The sequence below is a fragment of the Gorilla gorilla genome, chromosome 14, assembly GCF_029281585.2.
Source record: "Gorilla gorilla gorilla isolate KB3781 chromosome 14, NHGRI_mGorGor1-v2.1_pri, whole genome shotgun sequence".
Taxonomy (NCBI): Eukaryota; Metazoa; Chordata; class Mammalia; order Primates; family Hominidae; genus Gorilla; species Gorilla gorilla.
In genome coordinates this window covers 92,671,959-92,688,116 of record NC_073238.2, presented here as the reverse complement: position 1 = coordinate 92,688,116, position 16,158 = coordinate 92,671,959, and the positions used below count along the sequence as shown (strand labels likewise).

General features: G+C 36.1%; 1 long non-coding RNA gene across 1 annotated transcript; it reads left to right on the top strand.

The window, feature by feature from the left end:
• The first annotated feature begins 509 nt into the window (after window positions 1-509).
• LOC101144538 (uncharacterized) lies at window positions 510-15,621 on the top strand. The gene is made up of 3 exons (XR_176131.4): window positions 510-668; window positions 5,683-5,919; window positions 13,404-15,621. It is a non-coding gene; the product is annotated as an uncharacterized lncRNA (long non-coding RNA).
• Window positions 15,622-16,158: the final 537 nt, after the last annotated feature.

Here is a 16,158-nt window from a genome sequence, read left to right as displayed (position 1 = left end):
GACAGTCTGCCTAACATGACAGCACAATTCTCCTGGGTTTAAAACTCCTGTGTGTCTGGGTGTGTTGGCTCACGCTTGTAATCCCAGCACTTTGGGGGGCCAAGGTGGGCAGATCACCTGAGTTCAGGAGTTCAAGACCAGCCTGGCCAACATGGTGAAACCCCGTCTCTACCCAAAATACAAAATTAGCCAGGCATGGTGGCAGATGCCTGTAATCCCAGCTACTTGGGAGGCTAAGGCAGGAGAATCGCTTGAACCCAGGAGGCAGAGGTCGCAGTGAGCCGAGAGTGCACCACTGCACTCGAGCCTGGGTGACAGAGTGAGACTCCGTCTCAAAAAAAAAAAAACAAAAAAACAACAAAAAAAAAAACCAGAAAAAAACAAAAATACATAAAACTCCTGTGTGTTCAAGAGACCCCTATTAAAATGCAGAGCATCAAGTGAGCTAACAGAGTTTTAAATAGTACCAGCCAACATTTCAGAGAGGCTGCTTTTTACTGAAATAGGCCACCTAACAATGTCAAGGCAGAGAAAGAAGCTTCTGGGCAGTAAGTGTGTGAATGATGAAAGGAAGATGAATGGGAGGTACGAAGGTGGGAAAAACAGACTGAAGTAGCTTGTCACTTCTACCTAGGACCAGTCTTGCTTTTAAGTATAATGAATACCAGGTAATCTTATCAACATTTCTATGATAACTACTAGCCCAGTTTATTTTAGTCAACACTCAGCTCTGCTTAGAATGTCAACTATATTTTTAAGAAGCAATGAATTCTTTCACAATTCAAAATGTATAGATAGGTTAAAATGCTACTATTTTGGAATGTAGACATTGGCCTGGCCTTGAGAATAAGAGCATTTTCCATTTTTCGGATGTTTAGCGCATGTCCCCTACTGTATGTTGGCACGTGTCACAACCCTGCAGCATGTGAGTGAGTGGTGACCACACTCATTTACAGGAGCCCAGGCTCTGACTGGATGATGGTCTGAGGTTGCATGACTGGTAGTCACAGACTTGGGACAGATCTGTCTGATTCCAAAGTCTCCGTCATATTGTCTTCAACAGTGTGGCTATTTTTATTTTTGAAATAAGTCGAAATCCAAGACAGAAAGAAATAAGAGACGGCAATATATTTCTAAACCTTCCAGCAGCTGCTATCCAACCTAGCATATCATAGGTACCTGTTTTGTTTTGTTGAATTGAATAGGTAAACTTCTGGCTGATTTTGAGCCTGTCCTGACTCTTTTGTGGTAACAAGCTCCCCAAAATAGTTAAATGAAGCTTTAGCACAAATCCTCATCTGGAAAAAATGTACAAAGTTAATGATTCAAGAGTAATCATTATTGAAGTAATTTATAAGAAAATATTGCCTGATAGGTTGTCTAGCGAGAGAGAGTCTCAACACCTCCTTGGTGGACTACATGCCAGGCACGGTGGCTCACTCCTGTAATCCCAGCACCTTGGGAAGCCGAGGCAGGTGGATGCCCTGAGGTCAGGAGTTTGAGACCAGCCTGACCAACATGGAGAAACTCTGTCTCTGCTAAAAATACAAAATTAGCTAGGCATAGTGGCGCATGCCTGTAATCCCACCTACTCGGGAGGCTGAGGCAGGAGAATTGCTTGAACTCGGGAGGTGGAGGTTGCGGTGAGCCGAGATTGTACCATTGCACTCCAGCCTGGGCAACAAGAGTGAAATTCCATCTCAAAAAAAAAGGTATATGGTTATTCTTATTTAGTATTTGTACAGTCCAAAAATATATATTTATTTGGTAAGAACAAAGTATTTGCTCAATGCTCTACACAGTTCCAGCCTAAACTAGGAAAACAAAATATATTAGGACCAAGACACAGTACCCAAGTGGGTGGTCAAATGTCAGAGGTGTAGACCTAATTATTATTTATTTATTTTTCTGGCTCTGCTGTGGGAACCTTGGTCTTGACTCCTCTGAGTCCCAGAATCACAATCTTCAGGAAGAGATTCCAGCCACACCTCTTGTCCTAATCCCTAATCTTAGCTCAGGAAACCAATAAGCTTCAAATGTATATACCAGGATGTTTTCCTAACCCTCGGTAAGGACTCAACCATGAGAGTGTTGCTCACAAGGAGGGCCACATCCCTCCTCTGTTCTTTTTCTGGTTTAATACATCTGCCAACATGTCAATATATTCCCAGGATGAGCTTATTCTTGAGAACTAAATATGTTCTTCATTTTAACATAAAGTTAGAATTCTGTATTCATGAATCAAAAAAAGAGACGTGAAGTGATCAGCCATGCTCAGATGACCAAGGGAGCTGGGAAGGGTATTATAAACAAAATAAAAGGGAAGAAAACTATTTTAAGGAATCACAACAGTAGAAAAAGTGCCTTGCTTTTTTCTCAGAAGGTTACATTTCTCAAGCAGGAAAAAAAAAAATTAATCCCTATGCCTCCCGAAAAGAACATTTAAAATCTTCCTAGCAATGAAAGAAGTCACTATGTCTCCCATTAGTTTATAAACCATAAAATAAACTTTGTGTCTGAAGCCTTAAAAACAGAATAAAAGCTATACTTCAATATTAATCATGCATTTGTTAAAAGGGGCAACACTTTTAAAATAATGAACCACTGGCATTTAAGTGTTGCTACAATGTTCTAAAAATGTACTCTGAATATTTTAGAGGAAGAGATGATTGGTACGGCTACACCTTCTAACGTAAAACATATGTGCTTCAAAAATAAACTTGGATTTTAAATGTTTAAAAATTTATTTGTATCTTGTCTAGGTTTAGCTTTATGAGTAATTTCATGTTTGCAATATTAATTCTTCTTTTTGAAACCAGTTTGTCAACTGCTTTCAAGTTTTTAAAAATGCAACTAAAATTTTAAGCTTAAAACCTCAAATCTGTAAAATTCAGTGATTTTTTTTTTACAGCTCAAAAGATGTGGCCTAGTATGATATTCACCCTTTAAATTCCTAACTTTAGAAAAACATTCTGTAATGTAGTCCTATATACCACCACACACACAATCATATACACATGCATATATATCTCCAACTTCTATTTTATTATATATGTGTATATGTGTATACATATATAAACATATATATAAATGTATTTTTTCTGACAAATCTCTTTAATAATGCCTTAGAAATAAAATCAAATAATAGATTTATTGAGCAGTGATACAAATAGTTCCAATCAAAATAAATTACCCTAAATAATTTTTTCCCATTTGCATTACTGATATGTAAATTTGATATCTACCTTTACATGAATAAGAAATCTAATTTTGGCCAGGTAATGATCAACCTGGTATTAAATCAAAATTACATGCATGGAAGAGGGAGAGATATTACAAATCATGTTCAAAACCAATTATAGCATAATAAACCTTTCTATACATTGGCAACTAGCTTATATTTTGACTAAGATTTCACTTAACAGATCTTTTGAAATATCACTTTTCATTATGTTTTATTGTTCTCTCTCTGTGCATGTATGTGTGTGTATATATATATACACTATTATATATGGTATATAATAGTATATATATGTGTGTACGTGTACATACATACATACACACAAACACACACATATACTCTTTTAACTAAGATCTCAGTGAATGAAGAAGTCAACAGCTAATTGTTAGTTAATTGTTTAGGGAAAGAGATGTAGAGAAGTAAACATAAACTTCTATTTTTTCAGTTATTAGGAGTCATGACTGAAACAGACACAGAAATAAATATTTGATTTAAACATATTGATGTTATAGTCCCAAAATAAATAAAAAGGTTCAAGAGGCTCAGTTCATCATTTAAAGTGTGTGATAATTTTTAGTAGAGACCCAAATGCTGTTGTGTATTTGATAAAGAAAGAGAAACATATGTTAATATAATAACAGCTTTTCATTTTTTCCTATGGTGACAGAAAAATCTAAAGTGACTTTTCCCTGTCACTTTGGGTAACAAACTAATCCTGGAATGTTGGAGGGAGAATTTAGCACAACATGTTAAGGAAATGCAGATGGAACTGATGTTTTATTAGATGTGCTAAAAATATCTTTATGCTAGGAACTCCTTTCTTATCAAACACCACGGGGGCCCAGTTTCTCATCCTATGAACACCAGTGTGCTTTGTGGGAAACAGCCTGTTCTCTTTATATTTAAAACTTGTATTGTGCTTTATCTGGAAACCCGAACAAAAAGTGCTGCTAAATTAAGAGATACATGGCATCTTCTCTCGTTGACATAGAGACCATGGCTGTGATAAATATGGGCTAATATGCTTCGAAGAAAAACAAATAATCACAAGGGAAAACTTTATACTCTCCTGGAGGAAAAAGGAAATAATTTCAAAACTTAAATATTTTATAGGATAAACAATCACAAATCTTACCAAGGTGATCTAGTAAGAATACTCTTTTTTTTTCCCCTTGCACAAAGAAGATTATAATCCTTATTTAACTTGAAAGGAAACCTTAGTTTTATCTTATAAAATAAGATAGAAATCTCTAGGGCGGGACACTGGCTGCCTCATCAGTTATTATAATTTTATAAGAAATGACCTTCAAACTGTAGAGCATGAAATTAAGCAAAAACATTCTGTGTATAAGAAGAGCATTCCTAGACCTTGCCCTCAGCGCAGATCTGTTATCATTCTAGATTTATCAGTGACGAAATTGGACACACTCGATTTTCCTCCCACTGGTAATATTCGCAGTCAGCATGAATAGACTTTCTCAGCACAGTTTTCAACTCCCGGCACAACAGTATCCTTCTTCCAAACTATAGCATAAATCACAGAAAAGTATCTCCTCATTTGTTTGGGATGAGTTTTAATTCAGAAACAATTTATAGTAATATTCTAAGAGACTGACTGAATTTGCTTTCCCAACTGAAAAAGGAACCAACTATTTGTTATTATTTAACGAAGCTTTGAAACATGAGGAAGTCAATTATTCTTCAGTGCAGGTCTGTATTTCTTTTGAAATATTAGAAATTGAAGAATAGTAACAATAACTTAATCTTACCAAACACCATTATTCTATGCTCTTTTCTATGTACTTCCCATTATTAACTCCTCAAAGTGTCATAATAACAAGATAAAGTAGGTACCATGAGTATCACCATTTAACAGATAAGGAAAATGAAGCAACCTGACCAATATTACATTAAGAACTCTGTGGAAAAGTCAGATTTTGAAACCAAACGGTTAGGCTCAAACATCTATTCTCACAACCACTGTGCTAGTAACCTATGGCCTTTTAAAAGGCAATTGCTCATTTTCCTACCTTGTTGATGAGATTATATTTTTGCTGTAAAGCAATGGTTGTTCATTTTATATTTCAAAATGTTTCAGTGCAGTGCAGAGCCTGTGTTCCTCTTCTTTTATTTTATGACTCTGTGTTTTTTTTTATTGGATGTGATTTTTAAAATCATAAATATTTTTTACACTCCAAAAAAATTATGGAGTGAACTAGTGGGATCACACATAAGTATTTGCATGATTTTCAGTTTTTATATGGCAGTTATCTTACTTTTATAATAGGATTTTGCAGGTTGTAAGCTCAGAATTTCATGCTGAAAAATAAGAAAAATCCAAGCTCTTGTCATTTCTAGTTACCATAATTTGCTTCTTTCTCTTTGTAACAGTCACTCCTGTACTGATATGAGTTTTGGATAATTTTTTTATTTATTTCAAGTGATGTACAAAGGGGACTCCTGCATTTTCCCTGTTCCCTGAAGAGATTAAGAACTTCTGAGTGGAGACAAACGGGAAAAAATATTGTTTGTGGAACCTTGCCTAGGCTTGATGAGAAGGAGGAAAGAGCTCTTACAGCTAAAACTAATCAGTAACTGTGGTTTCTCCAAACATGGAAGAATTTTCCATCAACAGTCACAATGGGGACTGTCTAGTTGGACCATCATGGAAGATGGATGTGAGTAAAACCGGATTACTTATTTATTATTTAAATGTAGAGACTTGACTTTAGTAGCATTTTGGGTGCTACAGGTATACATAATTCAGTGATCTAAATTAAAGTATAATCCAATAAAAGTTATACCTATTATTGTCGTTCCCTTCTACTGAAAATTCAAAAGAGAAAAAGAAAAGGAGAGGGGAATATGTTTGTGCTCTAATGTTATGAATGTAAGAAACTGTTACAAATATTTCCAATACATAGACCATTATTTAATTTTTCTGATGTTTTTACTGTTTAAATTCAGCAGATAATAGCCTTTGCAAGTATATAGATAGACAATGACATTTCAGGCATAATAGGCATGACTAGTAGTGGCTTTTGTTTTGTTCTGTTTTTCTCTGAAAATAATCTTCTATAGTTACTTTATGTTGCTACCGTGAAACAAATGATCCTCCATTTACCCCACTGGATAAATTTGAAAAGATCCCATTCCACCATCCTCTTTCATCCCTACCTGTCCCAAACTGTAGATGGCAGTTTTGTTATCATGCCACCTGAATTAACCTATTAGAGAGAATAGAGACCGTTAAATGTACATGTTTTATCAGAGCTGTGTGCACCCATTGTTGTGATGTTCTGCTCATGTTCTTCTGAGTTTCCTTAGGGATCTGGGGAGTTTGGATGGTGTAGCTGCAATGACAGAAGAGGACACTGTCCATTGTGGCTTTGAACAGACATGATCCATTCCCGGTGGTAGAGCCTTATCATTCAGTCTGGGGAGTGGACTGGAATCCAGCTGGCACTCATCGTCCCCCTGTCCTGCCTTGGCAGGGGTTGCAGTACACTAGTGATGACACAGCAGCCACATTGAGGGGAGTAGTTCTAATTCTACTCTCATGGACACCCATCTGTGGTGTATCATTGGTGTCTGGTGGCTTTTGGAAATTCCAATATATAGCACAGTCATTTCTGTTTCTAAGTGGAGAGCACTTTTCAACTTAGCAAGAGTATAGTGAAAAAGTGGGAGTTAGCAACCATTAAAGTTTTGGTAGCTTCTATTGGGCACCTAGAAACAAAGCCTAAAGATGAGAAAAGATCAATAAGCCCTGTAGTAGAATCACATGAAAACCTTACTTTGGGATATTTTTGTGCATTTTAATGATTTCTGACTTTTAAATTTACTTTTCCAAAGCTGCCATTCTTTCTCAGGCTCCAAACTAATACTGAGAAGCAAGATTTAGGGGCACTGACCATGCATCTGATAAGTCATTACTTCAGGAAATATGTACTAAGCCCTTTTATGTGACAGGCACTGGAGTAAGGAAAATGGGCAAATAGCACTTGCTTCAAGGAGAGAAGAGCAACATGTCAGAAAGCCAAACTGAATTAAGGAGAGAAAATTAAATTTCTCATTTAACAGCTGCAATAATAACATACAAATAAATCTACTGATCAATAAGGGATGTACTTTCAGGTAAGTTTTCAAACTCAGCAAGCATTAGAACACTAACCAATACTGAAATAAAGCCAAAGGCTAACTGCAGAACCACCAATTTTATTTTCTAATCAGATAATATTTCAAGGTTGTAGCCTTCTCGAAAACCTTTAAACATTAGCCTATTCCTTAAATACATGCTTTGCCTGGGAGTTAATACTAGGCATGAATAAAATTTTTTTTATAGAAAAAAAGACAGGTAACAAACATATATGTTTACAGTATATAATCTATATACACATATATTCTGAATATGTATATGATATGTATGTGCATACATACACTTTCCTTAGAATTTCTTAGTAATTATGAATATGGTAAGTGTTACTGTTAGTGTCAAAGAGATATCTAATAGGCTGATTCCAAATGAGTGTAACTACACTAAAATTTCTGGCGCTCTGGGAGATACTATCTTTTAATCAAGCATTCTTTATGAATATATAGATAGTTTCTGATGTTCAATAAAATAAAATTACCTTTAAGAGCTTTTAAAATATAAAAACATGTTTTACAATACTTAGACTTACACACTCGAGGTTAAAATGCTGCACACTTTCAGAAAGTACCACAATCCCAATTTCCAAAGTTGGTCTGTGTCTGGGAGAACGCCACACCTTTTCACACCGTGTGCAGGGGGAGGAAGGCAAGGAGCAGGACACCGGTCAAAGTACAAGCCACGTACACTCATTTCCTTTTGGCCTAGCCTTGGGTACCTCTTTGGGATGTGCAGATCCAGGTGAGGCACCACTCCATCCCAGGTCTGATGGATGTCCAGCCCCCACGGCCACCACCTTCTGCCCACCTGCCCTGGGAATGCCCCAAAAGGGCTGTGAAAGCCTTCTAAAAATGGGTTGAGCAGGTGTCCTGAAGCAGTAGGAGGCAGGAAATTCCTTGCTACCACACTGGGATTTATGCGAATCGGATCCAAACCTCCCTGGATGAATACCCGAGGCTGAGGGTTTGTGCCCTGGAGCATCCCTGAGAGACTTGAACTCTAGCAGTAACCCGCACAGTGTATCAGTGTGCCAGCTGTCATTGTGTGGTCTCTCAGTGGCTTTTAGCACAATTTTCTCACAATAGCATAGAGACTGAAACTCATGACACTGGACAACAATTAAAGCTCACCCTGAAGAACTAAGGTGGCACAGGGGCCAGTGCCAGTGGCTGGCTGCACAGAGCTACATCTCTGTGTTCCTCTCTCAGCTCATCTTCCCAAGGAAGAGAGATCCTGGTATCTCTCCACAAAGAACAGTTTCCATTCCTATCTGATGTGGTAACATTTGTTCCACATTTAGCATTTCAAATCTAAATTGCTCAGTCCCATATAAGATATACTTGATTGACAGGAAAACTCAGATATACTGTTAGCTGAAGCTCAGCCAGGAGCCACAGATTTTGAGGCCAGACTGCAGGAACTCAACCCCAGGACTCTCACGCACCGTCCCCAGAGGAACTCTGGAAGGACTTGGAGAACACAAATGACTTCTGCAGATGTACCACAACAATGCCTCTCACTTTATGTGTTAGCTCTTATCTCAGAGTCAAATTGATAACAATGGTAATAAAGGAAGCAAACACTTATCTGGTATTTACTAGGTGCCAGGCCATTGTAAAAGCTTATTTACTTTGGTTTATTGAATCCTCATGTACAAGATGACGAGGTACATTTTCTACTGTACCCACTTTACAAGTAAGAAAACTGTGGCCCATTTCTCAAAATGTTTTGGAGAAAACAGTGCTCAGAGAATATGCATTCCTCTAAGCAACTAAAGCAGATGCAGCCTCTTTTTAGAAGTTTTCTGAAGAGCCTTATTCACTGGGCAAGACGTGTCATATCCTCTTGTGTAACACCCCAAATTTTAAGAGCTTTTCCCAAAGTCTATTTTTTCAGGTCACAATGTTCTTTATTGTCCCTAGAGCTTATATGATAGCAGCAGCAGTGAAAGGATTGTACTCTGGTTCATTCCCAAAATCCCAAACGAAAAGCACAACTTTTTGTTCTGACATCATAAAGTGCCCCAGAAGGGCACTTTATGTGTCATAAATTGCCTCTGAAGTGCCCCAGGCTCTCATTTTCTTTATACCCCAACCCACGCCAGTCAAATTTAAACTGTTGTCTCAGCCTTATAATTTTATTTAACATTCTATTATAGTATTTTAACATTGCAACAGAGTGATTTTATTTTATAAATAGTTATTAATAATCTATGCTGAGCCAGACAATTAGACAACACAATGAACATGAATTAGACAGGTAAACATTCACATACTCACAAAGTTTTTTCATCTAGTGGGGGACTCAGACATTTAACAGATAATACAGCACACAAATGTGCTAGGAAAGGAGTAGTAGCAACCACGGGGAAAAGACATCTTTACAAAGATGATTTCTACATTGAAATAATACAGATGGCGAGAATATTGTCAGGTGAGGAGGCAAAGATGTGGAGGCTGGAGGTGAGAGCTGAGTGGAAGGAGGAAGCAATTAGGCAAGCAGAACATCATGTTCAGGGTCAGGAAAGTGGAGCATAAAGCCCAGGTGAGGAAAGCAGCACAGTCTGGCCGAAGATAGAATTTATTCAAGAAATGAGATTGGAAAGGAAAGCAGGAGTGTATAACAAGGATGGTAAACCATTTTAGGGAGTTGGCACTTTATCCCTGGGGCAATGTGGAATCACTGAATGATTTTAGGCAGAGAGTGATGGGATTTGAGTTATATTTTAGAAAGATCACCGTCTGAAATAATGCAATCAATTCAAAGAGAATATGCTAAAGTCAGAGACCAGTCTGAAAGGCTGCTACAGCTGTGCAGGCCATTTTTGCGATGACTTAAACAAGGATTGTGGGAGTATGAACAGAGAGAGAAGTGGTTGCTTCCCAGAGCTATTTAGGACATAGCCCCTTTGGGAAATTGTCATCAACGGCATATTGGGCAAAGGGGTCCGTTGCTGAATGCTGTTAACTAAACTAGGGGCACAGGAGGAGAGCAAGTTGGGAAGAAGACAAAAATCAATGAGTTCATATTAGGTATGTCAATTTTTAGCTGGAGTATCCAATTGCAGATGTCCAGTTAAAAGAAATTAGGTATGTCAATTTTTAGCTGGAGTATCCAATTGCAGATGTCCAGTTAAAAGAAAATAGATATACATACCTAGAGTTCAAGGAATGATCTGAGATGGATTTATAATTTAGGAGTCAATAGCAGAAATAAAATGTAACCCATAGGAGAATATATGATTGTTTAAAGAAAATATAGAGAGTATTAAAACTAAGAAGACCCAATAAAGACCCTCTCCCACTGATTATCTCCTATATATTCATTCATTTATCTCATATTTATTGAGTGCAACTATTAGGTGAGTTGCTATGGAACGAAAGCAATATATTCTATATGAGAAACTGAAAACCAGAGAGGCTAAATAGCTTAAAAATATGTGTAAAAACTGAGACTCTTTCCTAGTTGAAAGATATTTCTACTACATCCATTTACTTCTAATTTAAATTAGACATGCTTTTCAGAACTAGTGGAAGTTCAAAATCCTCACTTCTCAATTCCTTGCACTTTCACTGCTGTATTTTCATCATTCTTACGTTTGCTTTAATATCGTGAATTTGCCACTGTCAATAGGCAGCATAACTCTCCTTAGATAATATATGTTATGGACACATATCCTAAATCAAACTATCCTTTATTCCTAACAGTCTACTTTGTTTACAAAAATTCAATGGTATCCTTCATACAAATAAACAGAGAAGAAGTTTGTTTATAGTTCTTCTAGAAAACAAAAGGATCCATACTTCCTAAAGCAGCCTTGTAAATAAATAATGGAGCTGGTTTTGTCTCAGTTCCCATCCCACTGCTTCCAGATAAATTCCTCCTCCTGGTGACCTAAACAGGCCCTTTCTTCTGTGGCCCCAGCCTGGAGAAGATCACTTGTTGCATTTATGTTTATGGCTCCTACTCCTCAAAAACCCATTAAATCAAGACAACACAGATCACACTGTATTCCAAGGCTCCTACCTTCTTGCTTGAGTTTAATTTAGCACCAATTTGGTGTGATATGATTCTGTAAGAAGTTTTTATAGTTTCTCTTTATGTGCTACAAGTTTAAACAGAATATTAACAAATTATTTTCTTTCACACTATCCTTCATTTTGCTCAATTATTATTGTCCCTTGTGAAGTGATTGTGCTATTTCTGTTGCTACTCCTTAATATGACTTCTGTAATTATTCTGATTATTATTCAGCATCATTCTGGGTTTCCTAATTAGTCATACCTCTTCAATTTGTCATCCTGTATTGTTATTGTTTGTTTAACCATGAACTGTTACCTCCTTTAGAATAAAGACCACCTTATTTTGTGCACCTAGCATCTAGCACTGTGCCCAGCCAGCATACAAGAGGCATGCAATAAATGATTATTTTGTGCCTTATTTTGTGTGCCTAGCATCTAGCACTGTGCCAAGCATACAAAAGGAATTCAATAAATGATTATTCAATAAAGAAATGCGCAAAGGAATGGGTGAAGATACTGCTTGATCATTATGATCTGGCTAGATTATCTTTGGATCAATATTATTCAAAATTTAAAAACTACTCATACTTAGAGGTATGGATGGCAATAAATTAAATCACTTGGCTAAATTACAATAACTTTAGAAATCATAAAATATGTAGGAATAAATCTAGTGAAAGATGTATGAGACAACTACATAGAAAGCTACAAAATGTACTGACAGAAATTGAGAAAGATTTAAATAATGAGATATACCATGTTCATGAATTGGAAGGTTCAATATTTTAAAAATATCAGTTCTTCCTAAACTCACTTATAAATTTGATGTAATCCTCCCAACCAAAATTCCAGAAGGTGTTTCTGTGGAAATTAATAAGCTAATTTTAAAGCATGTTTGAAAATGCAAAAGGCCAAGAATAGCCCTGGACAAAGATTACTGTTAATACAAGAAGTCAAGCCAGTCACATATAAAGCTATTATATTTAAGAAAGTTTGCTGTAGACTCAAGGATAAAAATATAGACCAGTGAAAAAGAAGAGCACATTCAGAAACTGACCGATTATTAGAACTGTCACCTGATTTATGACAAAGGTGACACTGCAGTGCAGCAAAGAAGGATGGGCTTTTTACATAAATGATTTGGGGTCAGCTGAATTGTACATGGAAAAAGTGAATCATGACCCCTTCCCAAGCCTCACACAATACACAAAAATCAGTTGTAGATGTACGGGAGATCTAAATGTAAAAGTAAAATAATAAAGCTGTTGTTAAAAAATAAAAAATCTTCGTAACTTAAAGCCAAGCAAAGATTACTTAAATAAGGTTAAAAATGTACTAGCCATAAAAGAAAAAGTTATAAATTAAACATCCCTGTTAAAATCACTTATATTAATCAGAACATGACTAAGGACTGAAAAGGAAATACATCAACTAGCAGAAGATATTGGCTAGGTATCTATTCAACAAAGAATATTTTATTTCCAGGATTATGAGAACTTCCACAAATCAATCAGAAAATGGCAGACAATTAAATTTTTTAAGTAGCCAAAAGTTTTGAACAGACATTTTACAAATGAGGATATCCAAGTGACTAATAAATATATGAAAGATATTCAGTTTCAGTAATCATCAAGGAAATGCTAATTAAATCATAGTGATATGCCATGTACATATACACCAGAATGGATAAAATGAGAAAGGCAATGCCATATTTACCAATATTATGAAGTAACTGCAACCCTAGACAATGACAGTTTTCCAGATTGGTTGAACTGATTTGCATTTCCAACAACAATGCAAACCAGTTCAACCAATCTGGAAAACTCTCAGTGTCTATTAAACCTGAATGTACTCAAATGCAATGACCTAGCATTTATTACTTAAGAATATAACCCACATAAATGCCATTATAGACTGAATTGTGTCCTACCAAAATTCATATGTTGAAATCCTAACCACTAATATGACTGTATTTATTTGGTGGCAGGGGCCTCAAGAAGGTCATCAGCATTAAATGAAGCAAAAAGGGTGGAGCCCTAATTCAATAGGAATGATGTGATTATAAGAAGAGAAAGAGACACCAAAGCACAGAGGCAAGATGGTGTGAGGACACAATGGGAAGGTGGCATCTGCAACTAAGGAGAGAAGCTTCTGGATAAACCAAATTTGCTGACCTCTTAACCTTGGACATCCAGTCTCTAGAACAGTGAAAAAATTAATTTATGTTGTTTAAACTACATAGTCTTTGCAACTTTGTTATGGCAGCCCTGGCAGACTATCAGAAATGCATTAAGATGTTCACAAAAAGAAATGTACAAAATGTTCTTAGCAACATTCTTGTATTTGGTTATTCTGAGAATAACCAAAGCCTAAAAACAGTCCAGATGTCCATCAAGTGTAATTTGTATAAATTATGTTTATTTATTCCAAACAATGTAATTTGGCAATGAAAACTAACAGATTACAGCTAGACACAGCAACAGGAATAAATCGCAAACATAATGTTGAGCCAAAGAACTAAGTACAGATGAGTACGTCTTGAATGATTCTATTCATATAAAGTTATGATGAATCAGTCAAAATGAATCTGCTGTGTTAGAAATCAGGAATCAGGAGACTGGTTACCCTTGGGGGTCAGTAACAAAAAGGGAGTGAAAAGGGGCTTTCTGAGATGTTGCTAATATCCTGATCCTCAATTTCAGTGAATGCTGGTTACATGCATATGTGTCTTTTGTGAAAAGCCACGGCACCATCACTTATGCAGCTTTTTGTGTGTATATTATACTTCAATAACAACAAGCAAGTGATAGATCTGGGACTCAAACCCAGGCTTTGAGGCTCCAAATCTCTTGACTTCTCATTATATTGTTTAAATGGTTTTATATTCCAATTATATCAGATAGTTTTAGATATCTGTATCTAATTCTTTCACATAATCGATACCAACAACTCTTGTCTTAAAGATCTAGAACTTTTGCCATGACTAAATAGCTCCCAGTAATAAAGTTCTCTTTACTGAGCTACCCCTTCCTTTTCTTTTCAGAACATTTTTTGTTTTCTTTAATTCAGAGAGCTGGTGGCTTCCATATTTATTGTTTTCTCCCATGAAGCTTAGAAGCTGGCAGGGCTTTTCTGCTCACAAAATGCCCTGCATGCCTACACTGAGTGGAAATTTCCCATGCTGAGTCATGCTGGGAATATGGAAAAGCCCCTGGCTTTAAAAGTTCCCAGAAACTATTTAATCTTCAGTTCATCAAACGCACCCAGATTCTAATTATGGCAAGACGCAGTACATGGATTTTCACTTCTTACTTTTAACTCATATTTTTCATTTCAATCTCCCAAGTATTTACTCTTTCACCTAATTTTTTTTTAATCTAACCCATTTTTTTCCGCATGATGAAATCAACTGAGACATGTTTCTGAAGTGTGGCACAAGCCAGAGGAAGGGCCCTCATGTCCACGGATTTTCTATTTATTAATTTAAAAATAATTAAACCTAAAAAGTGTTCATGTCAAAGCCTTTAATATATTTTCATTCCTTATCAACAGTTCTAATTGGCATTTACATCCATTTCTAGGTCTACATTATCTTATGATAAAATAACTTTATTTTACTATGAAATAAATATAATTAAAGAAAGAAACATAACCAAAATTCTTGGAGAGTAAAAAATATATACATAGGTCATTTTTTCCCCTTCTCTGCTATTATAACACCTCCCGTTATCAGTTCTCTAAAAGAACAATTCCAAACCTCAGAGTGTGCTGAGTCAGTTTATCAGCTTCTCTGCCACTTGCTTACTAGTATTTTTTGGACAACAATCATACCCACCTCTCTGCCACACTCGCAGGAAATATATTTATTTCCACATATCCCCTCCTGGCTTCTGCACATCTAGATTCCTGTTCCCCTCTCCAAAAGCTGTTGCTAGCAGTCACATTTTTTTCTGCTGATCAAAGAAGAAAAGCAAAATCCATCTCTCCTTCTCTCCCTCCCTCCTTCTCTCTCTCCCTCCCTCCTTAAATCCCTTTTTCCCACTTAACTTTTGGAAAAACAATTGCACAAGAAATTAGAAAACCCCAAAGATAATATTTTCAAATTTCAAGAAAATTATAAAAGATACAGCTTTTTATTTGTGCCTCAGGATGCACAGAAAATAATGGATTTTCATACGGAAAAAAATAAATTTCAATGTTTCAAGAAAAAAAAATGTAGCTGGACCAATCCTTATCAAGCCTTGAATGTGATCCCTTTACTCTTGACAATCAAGGACTCTAATCTACAGGTCTTTTACTTCTAACTCATTCTAAAATACATTTCAACTCACAGTTCCAAAATTCAGCCTCTTGAACCACTTTTCCTGTACTTAAACCTCATTACCTATCTATTTTTCATGACTTTCTTTGCTATAAAGGTCATGCATTAAATTACCATATTTCTTCCCCTTATAATTTATATCAGCAGGTATTAATTTTCTTAATGAATCATCAACTATTTATCAAGAGCCTATCATGTACCAGGCATTGTTTTAGGTGCTGGGCTACAGATATTAACAAGACAACTAATAAGAAGTTGCACTAATAAATACACAACACAATACCAAAAAGTAATGTAACTATCAACAATGACCTATATGAAAAGGAAATTAAGACAATCCCATTTACAATATCATCAAACATAGTAAAATACTTTGGAATACATCTAACCATGGAGGTGAAAGATTTGTACACTGAAAACT